The 19,246-nt window shown below is 44.6% G+C and overlaps 1 long non-coding RNA gene across 1 annotated transcript; it reads right to left on the bottom strand.

Annotated features, from left to right (window-relative positions):
- Nucleotides 1-597: 597 nt before the first annotated feature.
- Nucleotides 598-1,819, bottom strand: LOC141370124 (uncharacterized). Its single transcript, XR_012373884.1, has 3 exons — nt 1,686-1,819; nt 1,155-1,233; nt 598-984 (listed from the first exon to the last, which is right to left on the bottom strand). It is a non-coding gene; the product is annotated as an uncharacterized lncRNA (long non-coding RNA).
- Between the last annotated feature and the right edge of the window lie 17,427 nt (nt 1,820-19,246).

Below are 19,246 nucleotides of genomic sequence, written 5' to 3'. Positions count from 1 at the left end.
CCTAATTGTCAGGTGTCCTGACCCTTAGCCCAGTCCTCTGTACATATAGTACATTGAACGCTTGCTTAAAAAGAAAATGACATCTGGTTAACTGAGATTTCATGGTACACTCTATTTTGCAACAAAGCTATAGCGGCATTCCTAAGAAGCCTCAGGTCATCAAAAACAAAATTAAAAAAGAATTGTTTTGATGGTTAAAAAAAAAGCTAGAAGCTGTCTTACTCACCATAACTAAATTATTTTTCTTGCAGGAGTTTCTGTAATAAAGGCATTTCAAAAATATCTTTCGTTATTGAAAACTTAAAACTCCGAACTATTTAACCAAGACCGACAAAAGCAACCCTAAATATCACAGAGGAAAGGCTAGATGGCATATAAGATTGAACATAAAATCTATGGATTCACAAACCAGGACAAGGAATCCTAGCACAGCTCATGGCTACCAGCGCCTGGGCATTGGGCCACTCAAACCAAGTGTGCCTGGGACCTACTCCCCCACCCCGGCCAGCTTCTTCTCCTCCTCGAGTCGTGCCATGCCCGGTGGCGATCACGTGAAGGCAAGCACAATAGTCGTAATACAAACCACGTTCCCAGAATTATTGCTTTATTTCTTATTCACATTCACGAGAACATGTGCCATAGCAGCTCTCCGGTACATTTGGTCATCACCACTTCTGTGAATCAACCAAGAAACAAAACAAGAAAACAAACAAAGAGGGCATGTTTTTACCCCTTCTCATGTGGCCTGGCAGCCTTTATTTCACACAGTGGTCCCTCAGAGAACAGGCCACAGGGAAGTTGCTGCTGTGGATGTCACCTGGTAACATGACCCATGGCTCTCAGAGCTGGGCATATTGTCCAAAGGGGAAAAGTACCTGCCATTTGTTAGGACTGAATGCCTGCCAGAGTGTGTCCCTTTCACAGGGAAGTATTCCTAAAAGGATGCATTCAAATCCACAAACCGTGTGATATCTGATGTTTTATCTGAAAGAGATGAGGGGAGGAGGAGGGGGAGGGAAGGCAGCGAGCGAGCGAGAGAGAGAGAGAGAGAGAGGAGCAGAAACAAATGAAATCAATCGAAATGGCCTTTATCCATATCCCCAAACGGCAATGCTCGACAGAAAAATTCCAGAAAAGCTGTAGGAACTTCTTACCTTTAGGAACAACAGAAAAGTGTGGAATCAGAAAACCACCAAGAGAAAGAAGTGGATTTCTTCCTCAGGAGAGACTGTCCTACAAAAAGTCACAAAATGGGCAGGAGAAAAGTTTATTTTTGACCCAAGCCAAAGGGAGACATTTGCCGCCCCCCCCCCCGGCAGATTTTAGCATTTTCCAGGGTCCACTTGTCCTGAGGAGTTTTGAGAAAACTCCAGACTTCTGGAGGCTCTGGGGCTTATCAGTTGCCATGGAAACCATTAATCTCACTGCTGAAGTTCTAAGTGATTGGAGATGAAGAATGTTCACTCGAACCCGTTTTAGCCCGGCCCCTCTTCCTCCGTGCGACTGCCCTAGCAGTTAGCTGAGTGCCCCCCGCTGCTGCCCCCGGGGCCACGGGCGCTGTGAACTTCGAGATAGTCCACACATTAATGCAAGCTGTCCGGTCTGCAGTTAGGGACCTCTAGCTGGCAACGAGACCAAACAGGTCCGAGACAAGTTGGTGTAAATTCTGGCACGGACTGGCTCACCTGTTGTGTGATGAAGTCATGAGGTTGCTGCTTGCTCACTTTGGGACCCGGCCAGGCAGCATTTGTTCAAGTGAAAAATAAGGCTCTGTGTGTGCGGTGTGACTGTAGCAACAGAAACAAATGGGCAAACAGATTCCGGTGGAGGAAAAGAATGAAAAAGTGGGCGGCAAGGACAATCCGGCAGCTGTGTTGAAAGGTGTCTTAGTCAGGATGGCGCGGTGGCAAGAAACAAAAACCTACTCAGCTCGAGTACAGAGGGATTTGTTTGATGGTACAGGAATCCAACTGAAGGAAGGGGGAGCTGACGTCACGGCAGCTGGGGAATTGCCCCCAGCTTCGCGCATTCTCTGCTCTCCCATCCCATGGGTCTGATGTGGAGTTGGGTTGCCCTGGTGCCTCGGGGGGAGGGGGGCTCCAGCTCAATGTAGTCTTACAGCTCAGGGACCCAGGGCTCTCCAACAGATGTGTCTCTATTAGGGATTCCTAAGGCAGGTATCTGATTGGTCCGATTGCCTGTGGATGGTGGGGTCAGAGGGCGGGCTTCCTCTGGGTGGGGGGTAAGTTCTCTTAGAGAGAGGTAGAATTGGGGGGTAGAAGTGGTAGGTGGAGGAAACGATACACATTTGCAGAAGGAAAGCTTGGCATGGGCACTGACAAATCATTAAGGGCTCAGAATGGACCCTGGCCATAAAAACAGAATAGCTGGAGCATCCTTTCAGGCTGAATATTGTACCTGTGTGAGTCATACAGGAAAGGGCAACATGGAGGACTGGTTGTGGATTCCAGAGAGAACAGGGAGGCAGTGCAACTGGAGGGGTTAAAGAGATGCTAAAGGTATAAAGGAGTTGAGTGATTGAAAGTCCTGGTGAGAACAAAGACCAGGAGTTTGGAGGCTCATAAGAACAAAGATGGCCTCCAGGGAGAGCCACCCTAGAGCAGGCTGTGACTGGGCAGGGAGTGGGTGTCCGCACAGACTTGGGTGAGGTCTGGGCTGTGGCCACGCTGGGTACGATGTACAAACACCTTGATAAGTGTCATATCCACGGATGATGTTATGGGCTGAATTGTGTCCCCCCAAATTCGTATGCTGAAGTCCTAAGCCCTCAGCACCTCAACATGTGACTGCGTTTGGATACAGGGTCTTTAAAGAGTTAATTAAGGTTAAATGAGGTCATGGGGTGGGCCCACATCTGTCAGGACTGGTGTCCTTATAAGAAGAGGGGATCAGGACACAGACAGACACAGAGGGGAGACCACGTGAGGACCCAGGCAGAAGAAGCCATCTGCAAGCTAAGGAGAGAGTCCAGGAGAACCAGCCCTTACCAACACCTCGATTTTAGACTTTCAGCCTCCAGAACTGTGAGAAATAAATGTCTGTCAATTAAGCCCCCAAGCCTGCGGTACTTTGTTACTGCTGCCCCGGCAGATGAACACAGATGGAATGGGGAGAGGATCATTTATTGGCCTAGAGGCAGCACTGGGATTCAAAAAGAAGGCCAAACACACCCACCTGAGCCAGTGGAACGTAGGGAGTGAGAAAAGCCCAGAGGAGCGGGGTGTGTTTCCCAGGGAGAGCAAGGAGCTCAAGAAAAAAGGGGAGAGAGGAGAGGTCTGCATTACAGAGGGACGGCTCCCAGTGCAGGGGATTTAGGTGATCGGAGGCAGCTGGGAGGAGGCAACCGGGCAAAGGAGCCGGTGGGGTGGGCAAGAGTGGGATGGCTGTTTGGGCTGGGTTCAGGCAGCAGGAGTGGGAGAATCAACGCCCGGTCTCAGGTACAGGATGCAGGAATGTGACGTCACAGGAGCATGGGGGTGGGGATGCAACGGAGCCAAGTCAGAGGCAGAAGGAATTGACACGGGCTCGGCAGGATCTTGTAATTGATGGAGAAAGGGGCGTTGCAGAGAACACATGCGCATGCGTGCATGTACGCGAGCGCACATACACACACACACCTTGTTTCGTCAGAGGAGAATTCAGGGATTCAGGGTTTCTGGGACAAGAGGAATCCCAGGCCTTGTGTCACGGTGACCCCTTACCAGGGAGCCCGGAGCCTGTCCAGTCTGAATGAGAAGCTCTGGAATTCTTTGGGGTGCTTGGAAGTGACTGGACCTTTATGGCCTATTATGGTCAGACTCTGCGCCCCCAGCTGCCTTGGAATAAAACCAGTTTCTGACTTGTTTTTCTGTTTCTGCCAAATTAGTAAAGCACAGACTCTCTCCTGCTTTGAGTAATTCTGAGGCTTAGGTTTTTGAGGACTGATCTTGCTCAGTGGTTTGCTTGGGCAGAGGAAGGATTGTGGGAGCTTTGTGTAAAATCTTCCAGAAGTGTAGTTGGAGGTCAGTAACTGATTTGTGTAGGATTTGGGAGGGGAGTGGGCAGTCTTGAGTGGTGGCTGGTTAAAAAAAAAAAATGAGGGTGAGTGTGTAGGTATTTTGGGGATGTGTCCAGCATGAACCAGGGCTGTGCCCTGGAGCACAGCTAAACCCTATGCTTGGGGTACATTGCACGGTGTCATCATGTAAGCGATGCCAATTCAAAACAGATAGCAACGTACTGATAGCTTAACATACATAGATATGGCCAATAGCACTTAAATGCAGGCTCTGTAGGAGGAAGGCCATTTTCTGCTGTATTTTCCAGTGCCCGGATAACAGTGCCTAACACATATTGGTGTTCAGTAAATGTCTGCAGAACGAATGAGTCAATCACAGAGTTGAAATGCATGGAGTTCAAAACCTTAGGTACTCCCACCCTCTCCCTTCCCTCTGACCCTCTAGTTTCTTTTGTCTAAACAACAAGAACAACAAACACAACCAAAACTGGACAAAGAACATCTACAGAAAAATCACATAAGAGGGCCAGAAAGGCTAGAGTATGTTCAGCATCACTCAGAATCGAAGAAATACGATTAACATGATAATTTTATGCTGCTTTAAAATTAGCATACATGTTATTTTGAAATTAGCAAAGATTAAAAAATGATACTACTGAATGTTGGCATGAATGCAGTGAGATCTCCTCTTATATTTCAGGTGGGAATGTAAGCGGTATAACTTTTATAGAAAGTCAATGTGAATCAAAAATTGTAAATTGTAAAAATACTGTAAGAATTGTAAAAATAATCATATGAGTTGACATGCTTCCGATTATATTTGTATGGCTAAATCTTGGATCAAACTTAACTCATTACACTGAATTTCCCCATTCCAGGGGGACAGTTGCAACGACAATGTATTTTTTGAGGAGAAAATATTGGTAGTAGAAATAGTGAGATATTGAGACAAAAGTAGAAATGTGCACTCTAGAAAATGCTCCTGACCACATAGCAAGAACTGTGGTTTGGTTTTGTTTTGTATTGATGTAGAATAAAACAGCCACAGTGTCCCAGGAGACCAATCATCAATTAAGTCCTAGTATGCACAGAGCTAAGACCAAATTATTCCCTACCATGTTTTATAGTATTTTACCAACTTGCTTTTGTATGACTGAGGTTTATGCCATGAGCTTGTTTAACTTTAAATGCCCACTCTAGTAAGCATTTAGCTAACACTTAAAATCAATACATTAATAATTCATATTCAGTACATTATAGGGCTTCAGTTACTTTGTAATCTTTTGACTAAGGTACTTGAATAGTCCTTGGCTTTTGGATGAATGCCTAGTGACATGGCTTTTGCATGATTGCATTTGTTATTTTAACACTCTAACCCATATTTTACTGGATAGCGGTTTCAAAAAAAATAGTAGAGTACTTAGTGCATGTTAACAGTGACGGGGAATCTTTCTCAATTCAGAAATAGGGCTCAATGTGAAATGCAAATCCGGATCATCTTGATAACTATGCCTGGTGGGCATGTGTGTATATCTAAGACTTGTGGAGTTCATTTGTTTTCAGATTTTATTTGATGGGCAAGTAGGAATGCTTTGGAGCTAAGCCGTCGTTAAGAAACCCCCGAGTTGCAAATGTCACACACCTGTCGGCCATGAATGACCCTTTCTTTCTGGAACTGCTGCGATGTTAACTTTGCCTTATTTCCCTTCTAGCCCGGCTCCTCTTTCCAGCACGCTCTCTAGCGATTCGTCGTTTCAGCAGGACTTCCCCATCAACATCTGTTCCGAGAGCCAGTTCTGTGTGAGAGAATGCGGGGCAGTGCTTTGAAATTTGTAGAGGGTTATTACGCAGATGGCGGTGGGGAGGTCTTGGCTCCCCCACGAAGGAGACAAATGCAATGGGTGATACCTCCACCCACACCCTTTGCACATGTTGCTCCGCAAGGCTGTGTTGGCTCAGTTTTTAGAAGCTTCCAGTATGAGCCTTCCCAGGGAGCTCACCTCCCTTCTCTGCAAGACCTTGTGACTCATGGGTCAATACGGCATAGTCCCTGTCTTCAAGGAGGTCACCATCTGGGCCACATGTCACTTACTGCCTTGCTCTGTTCCTTTACCCCACGCAAACTGGCTTCTCTTTCCTTGGGACGCTCCCCCCCCCCCCCCCACCGCTAGCAGTTGAAGCTTGGTGGCCTCCTTTCGGGCCTGGTCCTGTTGGACTCATGTGAATGGGGGTCAAAACATTCGTCCTGTCTTTATTCTCGTTTCAGTGATCAGGTGTCCTTCTTAAACCCAAGTGTGGGCCTTACATTCCGTGGCTCCAGGGCCTTCCCTGGTTCTTTGTTGCTTATGGGGTATACTATCAATTTTATTTTTAGCATGGCACCCCTTCCCTTCTTTCTGCTGGCTTCACTCTAATTCCACTCATGCTTGCTGTTTTTGAAATGTTAACATTTTAGGCTTGGGTCCTTACCCAATTGGGTCCACTTGGTCCATAAGGTCTTACCTCCCCAACTTCCACCCCCCGCCACTCCTCCCCTCACCGCTACCATGGACTTCTATTCATTCTTCAAGGTCCAATTAAGAACTCGTACTGTGGCAGCTTCTCTGACCCCCATGAAAAGCGAAGTTTTTGTGCCTGACAGCCATTTATTCCAATCATGTATACCACTGATAATGCATCATGGTTACTCGCATGTTTGCTCATCTTTTTCACTGAATTGTGGGCCTGATTAATTCATTCAACCTACTCTCTCTTTGTGCCTGGCATTTAACAGATGCTTAATAAAACTATATTTAACTTGTTGTTAAATATAAATGAATCCCTTAACTCATCCACTTTCTCCAATTGACTACAAGCTTCTTGGGGGAGCCATTCTGTTTTTCCTCTTTGTTTACTCCATTGAACTCAGCTTGGTACCTGCCACCTAGTAAATGCTCAATAATTGTTGAAAGTGGTAGTATCTATCTATCTATCTATCTATCTATCTATCTATCTATCTATCTATGAAAGCCTGAATAAAGCAATGGACAAAATCTGCCTGGCAACATTCCAAGTTGGGGGGTGGAGGTGGGAGAAAGATGGTAACATTGCCCATTTTTTGTATGAAGAACCTGAACAACAGAGAGGGCATATTGTGGGTGCAACTCTGACTTTCTAATTATACTACTTATTTTGTGTCTATGGACACTTCTGAAAGTCTCATCTAAGGTAACTCCAAAGAATTGGGTAGATATCACTGCCTTGAAGAAGTCTTAGGGTCTTGGGAACGCCAAGGGCTCTTGCAGGCTGAGCACATCTGCTATGTAATGGACTCCAGTACCCCCCAAGGAGCCTCCCCGGGAGATCAGGGGCTCTTTCTAGCCATACGGCTCTCTGTTCCTGTTCTACTAGAGATCCAGCTGGGCCCTAGGTTCAGCCCAGCTTTCCCATCAGGACAGTAGGCCCTTATGTGACCGACATTTAATCTCCATTGAAAAGCATTGGTTCATATTTTTGAGTTTTTTTATGTTCTTTTTCTCTTCTGGAAACAGGTTCATTCACTCAGCAGCATTGAGCGGTTTTTGCTGTTGTGTGTCAGGCTTTCTGCTAGGTGTTGGCCTACAGTGCTGGAGAAAGTGAACATAGTACCTGGTCTCGGGAGCTCCCAGATCAGCAAGGCAGGCCGGCAGACACTCATGCATTTGCTCACACCTCACTCCCACGCAGGTGGGGCAATGTGCACAGGACCACAAAGGAGGGGCTGGGCTGGGGCTGGGGCTGGGGCTGGGGCTTGGCCCCTAGGGCCCTTTGTCCAGTCTGGATGACTCAGGGCCAGAGAGGCTGAAGGAAGCAAGGAGGGGGCTGTTGGAGGAAATGCTTCGGAGAAGAGGAAATATGCACAATGTCCTTTTCGCGTCCCACGTGGCAAGGTGAAACTTAGGGCTCAGGTAGCTTTCTCTCCCATTATTCTCATCTCTGCCCGGCTCCTTCTGCTCCCCATCGTCAAAGAGTTTAACCCTGTTTCTATTCTCTGTACATGTGCACAGGCACAGAGATGTGCCTGTGAACACACAGACACACAGACACACACACGCAGACACACATTATATTTTTACACTGGTCACGTTGGTATAAAAAGCGAAAAACTATCATAAAAGTTAAAATGGCAAATGTTGATTTCCTTCTTTTCCCGATTTCACAACTCAGGCAGGAGAGGAGTTAAATTGTAGTAGTGCGAGGAAGTAGCAGAGCAAAAGTCACTGTGCTATTTCTTGGAACTATTTCGGCCTAACCAGTTATCATTTCTCAAGCCCTCTGAGAGCGTGCCAGGAGCTGTCTGCCTAAGTAGCCACAAGCTGAGTGGCCGGCACTGCGTGTTCTAGTCTTTGGGGGTAATGCTGAGCAGCTTTCACAGTTATCTCTAATTGGCCTCTTACTTGCTTTTATTTTAAGCAGTGTCTTTTGGTGGAAAGTACCCTGAATGGGGAGTCAGTATATCTGGGTTCTAGTCTTCAGCAGGCCCTTCTTGGGGAGGTATAGATTCTTTACCCATGAGAGGAGAAGCAATTCAAGCAGAGCCTTCTAAAAGTTCTTCCTACCTCCAGGAGCCTTTGTCCTAGGTTAGGGGTGGGCAAAAGATAGCTCCCTGCCTGTGTGTGTTCCGTCCAGAAACTGAGGGTGGTTTTTTACCTTTTTAATGGTTGAACGAAATCAAAAGAAGAAGAATACTTCATGATCTGTGAAAATGGCCTGACTTCTAGTTTGGCATCCGCGAGTAAAGGCTTATTGGAATGTGGGCATATTCATTTGTGTTGTCTACGACTACTTTTGTACTTCAGTGGTAGAGCTGAGTTGTTGCCACAGAGACCAGGTGACCCGCAATGCCTAAAATGTTTACAATCTGGTTGTTCCTGGAAAAAGTTCGCTGATACCTGTTGACCATAGTACGACATGTATGCTTACTTTTGCGTTCATGAAAACAATAAGACCTCAGTGAGTTACTTACTGTAAGAAGTAAATGAGATAATGGGTGTATATTGAGAAAGGATGTCATGTACATAAATACCCAGCTCCTGGGGGGTGCTGGATGGAGCAGGAAGAAACCCTTACTAATAATTTGTACAAAAACCAGTTATATTTTTTATTCAGAAGCATTGAAAATGTATAGGATTGGAGATGTGCGAAATTATGTGTACATCTGGTAGGGAAAATTAATATGAACTTACTTGCTGGGTTGGTATAATTCTAGATGAGGTTGTGTGTGTGGGTGTATTGTAATTATTTAAACTACTGCTTTTACTCCATTTTAAAATAAATAAGGGGGCGCCTGGGTGGCTCAGGCAGTTAAGCATTGGACTCTTGATTTTGACTCAGGTCATGATCTCAGGGTCTTGAGATCGAGCCCTGCATCGAGCTCCACACTCAGCACAGTCTGCTTGAGATTTTCTCTGCCCCTCCCCACTGCATTCTCTTTCTTTCTCAAATAAATAAACAAATCTTAAAAAAGTAAATAAAATAAATAAGAAAAAGGGGAAAGTACCCACTCACCTTTATTTCAATACTAATGTTAACATTTTTTTTAATTTCCAAAGTGAACATTGAACTTTAATGGATGAGATCTAGTTGTCTGTATATTCCATACTAAGTTGTCTGCCGGCAACATTGTCCCAAACAAATGAAAGCTATAGAGTCAAGTAATGGAAACAATATACAATTTAAGAAAAATTACACCAGCCATGATTTATGGGTTTGTTACAATATTATTAGAATATTCCTTCACCTGTTAAATAGTTCATCTTTTACTTAAGTGTTTAGCAAGAAAAGCAAAATTCTACTTGTTTAAAATTTAACTTATTCAGAAAGCTGGGAGGAAAAAAAAGGAGCATTTTCAGTGGGATTGGGTCAGTTTCAGGTTTGGCAAAAGACACAAAGATCAAAGTTTAACCTGAGAGGTTCAGAGCTTCAGTGTGCCAAAGAATAACCTAGAGATAGCAGAACTTGGATTTCATATCCTACTTTCTAAAGTCAGTGTTGAGGGAACATCCAGATCCACTCAGTCTGTGTCTTTGGTATGTAAGTAGCAATGTCCATTCTCCACGAAAGTGACCAGTGGTTTGGTTGAACTGGCAGAGTTCTCCTTCTCTGTGGACACAGCCTTACTGTGAGCTGTGCACAAGCTTCACACAGAATGTGGGGTTGCCCCTCTCTCTTCCCTGAGGTGCAGAATGATCTGGACAATGAAATTTCAGGAGGTTAGGGCACCAATTCCTAGGCTGGTGATGTGACTTCTCTTGGTATTAGCAGTGGGACCTTGGACAAGCCACTTAATCCTGCTGAACCTTGACTTCTTCATCTCAAAGGGGGAATGACAGTAGAACTCGCTTCATGGAGTTGTGAATACAGACTAAGAAAATCCATGGAAAAGGGCTAACATACAGCACCTGGTGTGTAGTCTGCTTTCAATGAGCGTTAGCCATCCTTGTTAGCATGGGTAGTCAGGTAGCTAAAAACACAATGAAACAAATAGTTCTTGGTGGTGGAGGTTTGAGTAAATGCCTTTCCATTTCCTGCAAGCCCTGGGTCACGTGATAAATGTAGACTGTCCAGCTCACTGGTTTGTAAAGGATGAAAATGTCTGGCAGAATTTATTAACAATTTTATGTCTTTGTAGAATGCCTTAGGCAGAAGTTCTTCAGCACTCGATGAGTGGTTTTTTTTTTTTTTTTTTTTTTTTACATTAATATCCATCCAACAAAATGATGAAGTACACGCCGGTCATTGGATCTGTCAGGAATGGTCAATAAACAATGACAAATAATCTTTTACATTCTCACAATAAACACTGCTGCTCCTTCTCACCAACTTCCTTGATAAACACCATCTGGAGGGAGCTTTCACCCAAGAGACAGCTCACTGCCATGATTGAAGATAAAGTCAGCGGCTGCCGGAATTTATCATTGCTCCCTCATTTTTTTAAGCATGGTAACTGATGGGGCTCTCTGGTTTGGGACCCAGATTCTAGTGGCTTCCTTCCTGATGTGGGACACAACTTTGGGTAATGACTTTTTATCTTTTTCTTTAACTCTCTGTCATCTCAGCCTTTTGCTTTTACATTCATGGAGGGACTGAGCTGCCCATGAGGAACTGGGGGAGCTGTGGTGAGGAGGAAAGAGACTTTGGGGCAGTTGAGTGTGAGAGAGGTCAATAGGGGAGATGAGAAGGAGGATTTAAAGAGTGTGTTGTACATAATGAATGGGCACCCCCTCTTTGGTGTTTTTATGAGAAATAGCAGTGAAGAACTCAGTATGTTTTTGGGTGTTGGACTAGTGTTTACTTGAATGCTACACTGGACCAAGATGGGGCCACCATTCTCAGCTCCTAGCTTACCGCCTACAACAGTGCCTGACATGTTGTAAGTGCTTAATAAATATTTGTTGAATGAATTACCACCATCCTGATTCCAGGTATATATCTCATGAATCTAAAGCCATAGATCTCCAAATGTATGCATTTAATTATAAATATCCTCTAAATCTCCTTTTTATGAAATGAGCCTGTTATTATAACTCTTCTACTGAACTTCCCTGCCCTTCCCCCTCCCCTATATCCACCCTTACATCCACATTCCAGAAGCAGTTCCAATGTCTTTAGAAGTCATGTCTCATAGAGTTTCCCAAGTCTGTCCTTATGCTTTCTGACCTTATTTCCATTTACTCGAAACTCCACCACCAAGAACTATTTGTTTCATTGTGTTTTTAGCTACCTGACTACCCATGCTAACAAGGATGGCTAACACATTACTTGAAAGGGGTGGTCATAATATTATAAGACTCAAAGATGATATTTGGTCAGGGACCAAGGAATATATAGATTTTTTGTGGCTCTGTCAATGTTCCCCTCCAAAAAGTCCCAGAGGAAGAGAGATGTATGGTAATCACCCAAGACCAAGCTGTGATATAGAAGGGAAAGTGATCTAATATAGGGGAGAGACGGCCCCAGGTCACCATCATGTGAGGAAAAGAAGAGCCAGAGACACACAGAGGTTGATCATCTGATTCCTGATGCAAGCTTGATCATAGGGTTGTAGGGACATCCTGTTATACTTTGTGTATGTAGGGGAGGTGGAGGCGGGCTACTCTTTTACCCTGGACTTTTAGTCTTGATCCTGATTCATTCAGTAGAGGAGAGGGGCAAGTGTGTGTGTATGTGTGTGTGTATATATCCTTGAGCCCTCTTTAGAAGTTGAGTTTACTATGCATGGGTCACACCTGTGCCATAGTGGACCACTTGTCGTGGGAGTGGGGTTGGGAGGGCTTTAAAGGAACCCATGGCTTTGGGAATAGTCATTCATGTAAGAACATAAACCCCACCAGATGATCATCACGAATTCAAATATTTAATTGAGTAAACGTATTGTGCTCCTACTGTGTTCCACGTGCTAAGGCTAAAAAAATGAACAAGAAATAAAATCTATTCCCAAGTGTCCCACAGTTCAGTGGGAGAATATAAAAGTGTAATTAGTATCATAATGAAGAATGCAGAAGGTGCTGTGGGATGGAAGATGGGGGAGTGATCAATCTTTGGCTGTAAGCTAGAGAGAGGCAGGCCATTTGAGTCGAGCCATAAAGGATGGTTAGAAGGTTGTCACATGGACAATGTGGGGGAAGGGTGGGGAAGGACATTTTAGGCAGAGAGAATAGCAATGAGCCAACACAGGCCATGAAGAAATGCATGATCTTTTGTAGGCACAAACAATAGTTTTGTGAGGTTGGGGATTCTAAAATGTGGAGTTCTAAGGAGAAAGAAGGTAGAGGAGAAAATGGAAGGGCACATCCTATTCCAAGGACAGTCTGTTGCAGGTTGGGTTTTCCAGATGCTGACATGGAGTTTGGGAGCAGAGTGTTTCTTAACCATTAAGGCTAATGAAGGGGGAGGAGGCAGGATTGGGCAGAGGGAGAAGTTGAATCTCAACATATACCCCACAAAACTTCAGCCACTCCAGTGGGAAGACTCGCCCACCTCCCAGCTCTGAGCATTGCTGGAAGAGTGGACCATTTAGTGGCATACTTAGGAAGTCAGCCCCCACCAGCCTGCTTAATCTGCTCGAAGTTCTCAGAGGACTTTAGTTGGGGTAGTGGCATCCAATGACAGGTGGTTATTATTAACTCCTCAGTGATAATGAACACAGGTGCTACACCTAGACCAAGACCCGACTGTGGTCAAGAGATCCGCCTTATGAAATCTAAAAGCCAATTCATGGCTAAATGTTGACTGGAAATTGTGGGTTGCTGTTAATATCTTGAGGGCAAGGTTTTCTATGAAGATAGAAGTCAGTACCCACACACCTCTCAACTTGGTTGTGAACATATCCTTGAATTCCATGCTTCTTTTTCTCTGTTGAATGAGGAGATAGGCTGTCCTACTTGACATTGACAATGACCATTTAGGAGGTCTGTGAACACAAAGGAAATATCAGGGTGTATTCTAGCTCCAGTAGGAGTCCACTATAAAGACAAAACTTGACTGAAAGCTCTTGTTTTGTGAGCTGGGTAAGGCTGAAGAATGGCAGGGAGAGCAGGACAGAGTTGTGATCTATTTGTCTTATTACTGGGCCCTCCAAAGACTCATCCTTATTTTTAACACCATGCTGCCTTGATTTATATCCTGGTGCAAGCACGTCAAGCTGTGTGACTTTGATCAAACTACTTAACTTTTCTGTGCTGCAATTTCCTCATATTTAAAATGGGAACAATAAAGACAATAACCACATCGGGTCATGGAAATCATTATGAAGATTGAATGCTTAATGAGATAGAAGAGCTTAGAACAATGTCTAATGTAGAGTAAATATTCTGTAAAAGCTAGCTCTTACTCTGATTATTTAAAAACCACTTAAAATATATAACCCCCAAACTTTAAGACCCTAGAGACCTTTGAAAAAGAAGAAGAAAAGAGGAAAATGTTGGGAATGGGCGTGACATTTCCTTCCTTCAGTTATTTAACTAATATTTTTTCAATAAATATCCAGTGCCAGGTAACTGTGTGAAGACGTGGGTAACCTGAATAAAGAAGTTTTGTTTCTGCCCTGAGGACTCCCAGTTTACTGGGGGACTTGCAAACTTAAGTAAAATATAATGTGACATCCTATGTGCTTTATTAAAGGTATATGAAGGTGGCCAGGGGAAGCGGCCAAGGCTTTGGAGAAAGAAGTGTCAAAGGGTGAGGAGGAAGTCATTGGGTGCAGGTGCCCCAGGAGGAAGATTTTGCCAGTGGAGGTGGGAGCAGAATAAAAGCAAGAGGATGTGGAGGGGCTTGATGCTCCATTCAGGGAGAGCTGAGTACAGCTGGAGCAGGGAGGGATCCAGGCTGATGACGGCACAGGTGAGCTGGAGCCAGGCTGCCCAGAGTCTTGAACTGCTAAGCAAGGGGTTTGAACTTCACTCCGATGGCAAAGCGCCAGGGGTGTGATGTGATCAGAATCTGTGTCTCGGAAGACTTGTCTGGCTTCTCAGCAGTCCAGTGTCCTTTTTACTTCCTCCTTAGATCCTTGGTGCTTGGAGTGAGCTCTGAGGACCAGCAGGGCTGGCTTCGCTTGTGAGCCCATCAGCAATGCAGAATCTCGGATCCCATCTCAGACCCCCGCAAACTGCCAGACCGTTGCACTCTGGGCTATACTGCATATTGAGGTTCAGAGTGTTTGCCCTACAAACGTTGCCCTCTTCCCCATTCTGTTGCTGGCAACCTGAGCCCCATGAGCAAGAAGAGCACAGGGCACTGGGGCTTTGGGGCTGAGGATTGCTCGGGTGAAGCGTTCTCTGAAAGGCGGTGGTTCCTGTAACACTGCCGGGGCCGCTCATCCATGTCTGTCTCCAATGGCTTTTCTCAGTCAGGGTATTTGTACTTAGTGGCCAGGACACAGACATGTTTCAAGATGTTTCTGCTCATCAAGTGCTTGAAAATTGTCACGATCAGATTTTTATGTCCAGCCTTTGGAATTTATAATCTGTTCCCATAGTTCTCTGTTCTGTCAGGCTTTCTCTTACATTACATGAACATTTGTGACCTCTATTTTCCATTTGTGACCTCTATTTTCCAAGTTTCTCTACCCTTCTAGAAGTTTCCAAAGTTGCCTCTGGGTCTCATTTTTTGCAGATGTCTTTTCAAACGTTGTTTAATCTACCAGCATCCCTTCAGTTTATAAATAGCATGAGAAGGTGGCCTTCCACCGTTTGCAGGATGTATTAACCTCAAAGAAACAAGAGTGTGGATCTGGAGAGAAGAAACAGCCACATCCTGATAGCTAGGTGCTGCCTTTCACTGGCTCAAATCCAAGGCAAATGTATATGAGCTGAACATTGCAAAAATTGCCCCACATAGATGAGCCTCTAGGCATCAAAGACTTTCTGTAAGAGCTGAAAGTATATCCTTTCAAGCAGAGCTCCTGTATTTTTTTCAAACTACTGTAGAATTGGTATGATATTTCAAAGTATAGGAAAAGCCAGGGAAATTCTGAGAGAATTCTTTTTTTTTTTTCCCTTTTAACTTCCTATGGTACCTGGAAAAAAAAAATTCTGCAAAGCTGCCTGGGTGTATCTTACCGAATCCAGACAGGCCATCACAGAACATCTGAGTTCGACATTCTGTTCTCACAGAATGAATGCTCTGCTAAGCAGTTAATCAGCCCTTCGTTCCAACTCAGGGAAGAGAAGAGAGATGAAGGAAGCTGGGGGTGGGTGGATGGGGAAGAGCAGAGCTTTCTTACCTCAAATAGCAAGGGTAAATCTGAAAGACACGCTATTAGAACCTATTCCAACAAAGGCAACCTACCAAATGCAAAGGCATGAAAACAAACAAACAGAAGAGGACTCGAATCCTATCATACAGCACACTGGTCAGATCAAGTTTGCTCAGCCTTGGCACTATTGACATTCTGGACTGGATAATTCTTTGTGCAGGGCTGTCCTGTGCATTGTAGAGTATTTAGCAGCATCCCCAGGGTCTACTCACTAGATGCATTCCCTTGGTCATGACCACCCAAAGTGTCTCCAGATATTGCCACATGTCCCTTGGGGTGGGTAACACCACCCCTGGCCAAGAGCAACTAGGTTAAAGAAAGGGGTAAATGGCTTCATGGCCAAGCTCTGCCACCTACTAGCTCCATGATCTTGGATAAACCTCTTAGTCTCTTGAGCTCAATTTCTTCATTTGTAAAAATGGGGTGACCTCACAGGATTACTATAGGATTAAATACTTAAATATGCATCATCTAGCACATAGTACATGTTCAATAAACATCAACTATTTTTGTGACGATAATCACATCCTCTCACCTGAGGTAAAATACTGTAACCAATAAACTGGAACGATTCATTGATAAGAAGATTAAGGACACGGACCACATCTTAGATGATCACATGGGGAAAAGTTCTGCTGTAGTGAACAAAAGCATTGATTTGCCCTACATTCATGGTCAGCTAAAAGAAAAGCACTACACACATCGGATTAGCAGAGAAGCTCTGGAAATTCTGAAGGACTCAAACAGTGTTAATGGGGTGCCGGATTTAACCTTGGAAATCTGGAAAACAACAGGGCACAGTGTAAACAGAGTAGAAAAAAGAACAGAGGGCCTTTTAGAAGAGCTGTAAGGCTTAAATAAAATCCTCCCTCCCTGTACAACACCCACTGTCTCACTTAAGCGCCTCTCTTAGAAAAGTCCCTTTGAGGTCTGAAGTAACTGGTCGTCCTCGCTGAAGAACATGGCACCTCCTCCATCCACTCTAATTTGCCCATGATTCCTGACGATGGAAGGCAAAGCATCTAGTGTTCTCGGAGACGCTGAACCAGGAACTCTAGGCAGAGCCTGGGGCTAGGGGTGGGGATGGGGAGTGCCAAAGAAGAGAGTTAAAACTGAGGAGCCACCAGCTTTTGATGGATTTTATCATGGATGCATAAATCAAGCAAGATGTGAACTTTAAATTGATTGCAACATGTTACCTTATCACTGTGTTCTCTGATTAATTTCTGGTCTGATCTTATCTTGTGTTTCCCAAGATGCTTCTGAAGGCTTTCATGTCCACAGCCTAAATCACACTTTCTTTTCTCCTGCCAGTATTCCATGTTCCCAGAGCGCACAGAGATGGGGAAGTGTTTTATATAGCGCAATTTACTGCTTTGGGGGCCTCTCCCTTGCCTATAGCAAATTCCTCAGGGTGCTAAAGAAAAACCTGACTCTGCTGAGTTCTTCTTGCCTTTTTTGTATAGCTTTAATCTCTGCAATCATTTCAAGGCCTTGGTTTATTTTGATGTGTTAATTCATCCACTTTTTCGCTTTGTATCTAATTTTATCCTGTAGTTAAGTCTTAAAATTTCAATATCACCTTGAGTGTTATCAGGGTTTTTCTTCATGCCAAAGTCTCAGAAATACTGATCTACTTATGTAGCTTTATCTGGCTCTATTTTTTTTTTTCCTTGAGGTACTGTTATTAGTCAGGATCCCGATAGAAAGAAGATGGTTGAATTGAAAGGAATATTAATGAAGCACTTTGGACAGAGGTAAAGGAACCAATCCCGGATGTCAAGGCACCCAGGACCCAGGAACAGCGAGGAGCCGTGAGCTGCCTGAGGGCTGAGGGGCAATGAGGGGTGGGGGTAGGATTGTCAGAGCCTGATAAGAAATGTACCAGAGGAGGCTCCCAAAGAGGGTAGCCGCATGGCGATAGAGACACCAACAGCCCTTTGGAGAGGCGTGGAGGGAGCGGAGAGAATAAACACCCCTACTATCTCTTACTCCACTTTTTGGTTTCCTCGTGGTATCTCTGGTTGGCCAATCTGGATGATTGAGTCCAGAGAGATTAGCTTCCCTGGCACAGAGAAGGGCAGATAATAGATCTGGATTGAGGTAGGAATGAGGCATAAGCAATAACTAACATCAACCTCTTCTTCATTCTTGGCTGTGGAAATTCTCATTAAATTATCAATAGATGAGCAATTCTCAGTGGATTATCAATGGTGATGAATACACAGGAATGCATGCCAATTCTATTCTTGTTATGATGAAACCAATTTATGCTCTTCCTGGAGACATGTACATAGTTTTTTGTTGTTGTTGTTGTTGTTGCTATTGTTTTGTTTTAGGAAACTTCTCTTTCTCCTGCTTCTTGATCAGTCTTGTATCCCTATACAGAGTGGACGACTGTCTTTAAAAGCCTTCATGCCCTTATAAAGAATGTATTAGAAATGTTAATTCTCAGCTCCTACTCTACATCTACCGAACCAGAAACTCTGGGGTGAGGCCCATTGGTGTTAACAAGCCCTCCGGGGATTCTGACGCATGCTCAAATTTGAGAAGCACAGGGCAAGATGTTGTATGGAACATCTCTGATGCTTCTCTCACACCACGCCTTTTTGTTCTGGGTGTTGCTGTGGCAACCAGCAGTGCATAGGTGTAGCCCGACCGCACCTCACTTCAGCTGCACCATAGATATCTTCTCTGCCCCTGGGCTTCTCTTCCATAGCAGTGTGGCATAACTGGGGGAGTCTGTTCAGCTCTTCCTGGGCATGTGCAAACCTGGAAATGCTAAGGAGTTCATGAATAGTCCTGGGGCAGCCTTGGACCAATAGAGGTTGGGAGCCCACGGATATACCGCACTCCGCATGGTCTTGGGTGAAGGTGCATTCTACATGGTTCCTCAGTAGTTTCCGTTGGGACTGACCGCCATTTGCGCAAAGCACTAAGAAGCTCAGTAATACACCTTTGGGTTGGCTTTCCCTCTTCCCAATCACTTTCTAAGATAACTACCTGCATGCAAACCTTTGTCTCAGGCTCTACTTCTTGGAGGAATCCAAGCTAAGGCAAATGTTCTTTCTTTACCGTTTATCAAAATTTTACTAATCTTTAAGGACCAATTCAATGTCATCTATTGCTCATAAACCTCCGTCTTCCCAGGTAAAGTCTAATACTCCCTCGGTTTGCTTCTATACTGTTTATTTTTACCAGCACACCAGTGGCTATAATCTGTCTGGAAATATGGTTTTTCTGTAGCTCTCTGTCTCCCCAGTGAGACTAGTGTTCTTGAGGTCAGGGACAGTGTCTATTCATTCAAGGAATACTCCCCCACCCACCCTTGTCCTGGCGGGTTTTTGGATTGTGCTGAGCACAATAAATATTTGTTGAATTTAATAGAATGTCAGAGTCCTGTCTGATGGCTTTTAAAGTCACATTGTAATACTCTCAGTGTGTCTGACTTTGGA

This window comes from Callorhinus ursinus, unplaced genomic scaffold, assembly GCF_003265705.2.
Source record: "Callorhinus ursinus isolate GAN/ISIS: 27379988/994484 unplaced genomic scaffold, GSC_fseal_2.0 scaffold26, whole genome shotgun sequence".
NCBI classification, from domain to species: Eukaryota; Metazoa; Chordata; class Mammalia; order Carnivora; family Otariidae; genus Callorhinus; species Callorhinus ursinus.
The sequence above is the reverse complement of the archived record's forward strand: the minus strand, read 5'-3'. Positions and strand labels throughout refer to the sequence as shown.